Source organism: Bison bison, unplaced genomic scaffold, assembly GCF_000754665.1.
Source record: "Bison bison bison isolate TAMUID 2011002044 unplaced genomic scaffold, Bison_UMD1.0 scf7180017864193, whole genome shotgun sequence".
Taxonomy (NCBI): Eukaryota; Metazoa; Chordata; class Mammalia; order Artiodactyla; family Bovidae; genus Bison; species Bison bison.
The window spans coordinates 196,166-200,450 of NW_011494765.1; positions in this window are offsets into that span (position 1 = coordinate 196,166).

The following is a 4,285-nucleotide window of genomic DNA, read 5'->3' on the forward strand; positions in this document are numbered from 1 at the left end:
CCCCTCAGACAGTTCCTACACAGGCTCCCTGTAAATTCTGGAGGGAGGATCATCTTTCTCAAATTTGATCCTTCACGCAGCGTTCTGTGCATGGTGATGTTCGTCTTTGACTCCGCAGGTCATCTTTGCCCTTTACTTTCCCTTCACGGTGTCTCTTCCCTATGCCATCCTCAGATATTCTGGGTCTTGGTGAACTCTCTCTCCTCCCCTCATTAAAACAGAACCACAAAAGTGAATGGATTTACATAGCCAAAAGTGTTTCCTTTCAGGAAAATTTTCTTGAGTGAAAAAAGAAACTATCTAATGGAATTCCAGAGACCTCAATCAGGTAGGGAAGGATTCTCGGTAATTACCCTTGAGTGACCCAAAAATTGGCCCCTGTTCAAGGCTGTCTACTTTGTCTTGCTTAACAACTGACTCAGACATTTCTTTTCACATCTGGGCATTAATATTCCAACAGAGAAACTCAGAGAATAGACGGTCACATTATCCAAATGCTTAGGTCTCTTTAGAATGAAATGCTTTATTATCACCAAAGTCCATGGATCAGACTGTCAGAAGTTATGGGGATCTATGCTAGACAGAAACCAAGTTCCAAGTAGAAACGTAAAACAAACTTCTCCCTGTCTCATAAGACTTGTTAAAGGACTTGTTATGTCCATAGTCTCCTCTGTTATTTTACAGAGCTTCTGCATGAAAAGCAGGTATTATTCATCCCATTTCCCAGATGAAGAAACTGAGGTCTCCAAGAATGAAGTGATTTTTTCCAAGATCTCAGAGTGTTCATGAGAGACCTGGGACCAAAGCCCAAATCTTTCAATTTCTGACACCAGACCCATTCCCGTGCCCCAGCCTGCTTTTTCTTTGTCTACATCTTTCTCTATAAAGGAAGACATTTCACTTGTAGTTCCCCAGTCTCGACTGCACAGCCCCATGCCCCACACCACATGTCAGGAGCTGACATGCTGCACTGTGGGTCAGGCAGAATGACTTTTGCCAGCCAGAGGAGAGCAAGGACTCCAAGGCTCCAGGAAGTCCCTCCGCCCCCACCTCTGGGGCTCTCTCTAGCTTCTGAGCAGCTGTCACAGGAGCTATATGGACATTGCCCCAGGTACCGGCCATAGCTTGCTGACTGTCAAGTACAGCTCAGTCCCTTCTCCAGCCCTCCCCTGTTTCCTAAGTCATGACTCAGGACCACTGATTCAATCTGGAGAGTTCAATTACAGTGACAGACTAACAAAAGGGACCCAAATGCAGGAACAGAAAAAAACATAGGTGTAAATGGGTGAAGTGGGGTAGAGAGAGCCTTGCTTTTGAGTGGGACAGATCTATAATCAACCTGACTCCAACCCTATGCCCTGTGTCCCTGGGAAAGCAAATTCATCCCCCAGCCCTTATTTTCCTGATCTGAAAGTAGGAACAGTAATATCTACTCTCAAGTTCAATAATGAGGATTAAACTAGGAAAAAAAGGGGGGGTAGACATTTATCACTGGCCAAGTGCGTAAGACAGCACAGTGGGAAAGGAAGGAACAAAGAGAAAAGTGGGAATTGAAATGGGAAGATGACATTTAAGAGATGGCACAGCCCAAGGTTAAGTGCATAGACGTTGAGGTCAGCTAGAACTGAATTCAAATACCCATTCTACTTCTTACTCGGTGTCTTTGAGCATCTCACAGAATCCCTCTGAGCTTCAGTTGATCATAGACTTACTGTGATCACCAAATGAGAAACACACATATAAAGCTCTCAGATCACTTCCTGGTTTATAGTTAGTGCTCAGTCAATGTGGCTACAACTTGCAGTTCTCATTTATCATCATATCCTATTGAAACCAATTCAGGATGATTCAATGGCATATTATGAATTTCCACATTTTTGTCATTGAAACATCTAAAGTTTACTTTCTTGAGTGCTTCCATGGTGACATCCTTTAATTTGGGATATGAAAGCAGATAGACCAGGAGTGATGAATAAATCCATTTTCATGGGGCAGAAGCTTAGGCAATGAAAGGGCGGTGTGGGAGAGCCTTACACATATGAGCACTCAAGGTGTCCAGACACAAGTATAAAGTCCAGTCGAACCACTTAACACTGAGTGATGCTGAGCAAATTGTTATACCTCTCTAAGCCTTGGTTTACTCATCTGTGAGATGAGGATAATAAATGACTGGTGTGGCTAGAAGTATGTCGGGATTACTATATGTTACATGTGATAAAGCATGTGAAAGTGCCTTCCACCAGGCAGCTCTTAATTCTTTGCACTTTTTCTCCCAACAACTGAATTGTGAAGCTTAAAAATTCATGGGCTAGCCATGGACACAGCTAGCTTGTGGACTGCCAACTTTGATCTCCACCCAAAAAGCTATGAATGATGGCCAGACTGAATCATTATGTTTACCCTGTGATGAGAATCCAGACTCATAGAATTTTGCTCAGTTCTGGAAACCACACTTTGAAGATAGTGACAGAGACTTCGCTGGTGATCCAGTTGGCTACACTCTCCACTCCCAATGCAGGGGACCCAGGTTCAATCCCTGGTCAGGAAACTACATCCTACATGCCACAACCAAGACCTGGCATAGTCAAATAAATAAATAAATATTAAAAATAAAATAAAACAAAGACAGTGACAAAGTAGAGTAGGTTTAGGTAGAGGGACCCAGCTGGCAGCACACTGTCCTCCTAGAAAAATCCATTGACTCGGCGCAGAACAAGTCTGAAAAATTGATCAGAATAATTGTCACCATTTACTGAACACTTGCCAAGGACCAGAAAGTATCATTTAATCCTCAGAACAACTTTATGAGTAATGTGCCATTACCATTCCCCCCATTTTACAGATGAGAAGAGTTGGCTCATAGAGGGTAAGCAAATTCCTCTAGGTCATAGAACAATTAAATGGAAGAGCCAGGTTCTAGTCCAGTGGCTTTAAAACCCTCCATGCAGTGCTTCCTCTGTTAACTCATGTTTAGATTTCTTAAGGACTTTTTGTGTCAAAGAATAATAGACTTGTTCTTTGAGATTCCAGAGAACTAAACGCTGTGCAAGTAATATGACAGAAGTTAGTGTCACATACTAACAAAATTTTTTTTTTTTTGAGTCAGAAAAGTTTTATTTTCTTACATCATAGGGAGATATGGTATGCTTATGAGGGGTTATTGATTTTTAATTTCATTTCTGGTAATATCTTTCTCTGATAGGTATTAGGATAATGCTGTCTGAAATTCAGCTGGAAAGTATTTTTTCCTCTTCTATTTTCTGGAAAAAGATTGTATAGTATAGGTGCTATATTTTGACTATATAAATAAAGGATGAAGATTGTTGAATTAAAATATTCATTTATGGTTTTGTTTAAAAACAAAAGTTTTATTTTCTTCATCTCTATTCTGGGTGCCTTATTTCTGCTTTGTTGTTATTTAGTCATTAAGTTGTGCCCAAATCTTTTGGGGCTACACAGACAGCAATACGGATGGACCTAGAGACTATCACACTGAGTGAAGTTAAGTCAGACAAAGGCAAATGTTATGTGACCTCACTTACATGTGGAATATAAATATACTTATTTCTGAATAAAAAAACAATACTGAAAGAAATGGAAAAATTATTTTAAATCTACTGACAAGCAGATTAGGTCTCCTTCAATATCTCTCCTTTTTTAATTTTTTTGAGAGCAAAGAACTGGAAGCTCCCTGATCTCAAAATAGACTTGCTATCTGGTCCAAAAAGCCATTCATTTTCTTAATATTGCTGACTATCGCTTCATTTAACTTATTTGAAGTTTTTATTTCCTGAGTTAATACATCTAATAAGATTTGTGATGCATGAAAGTAAGTCTTTTATTTGGCAAGTGAGAGACAGGATAATGCATGAGGTGACATATTGAAGACAAAATGATTTTAGTAAAGAGAATAAGTTGGGAATCTAGAGATTGATTCTCCTAAAACCATGTCTGTGTACTCTGAGAAGTTTGTGGGTACTACCAAGGGTATGCATTACCCATAATAGACACTACTTAACCAAATGCCCTTTGAAATCTCTTTTAACAAGGTTATGTAGCCCATTAGCAAGTTTTATTGCCATGAATTAGATGTCTTAGTTTTTTTTTCTTTTTTTAAAAATTTTATTTTATTTTTAAAATTTACATAATTATATTAGTTTTGCCAAATATCAAAATGAATCCGCCACAGGTATACATGTGTTCCCCATCCTGAACCCTCCTCCCTCCTCCCTCCCCATACCATCCCTCTGGGTCGTCCCAGTGCTCTAGCCCCAAGCATCCAGTA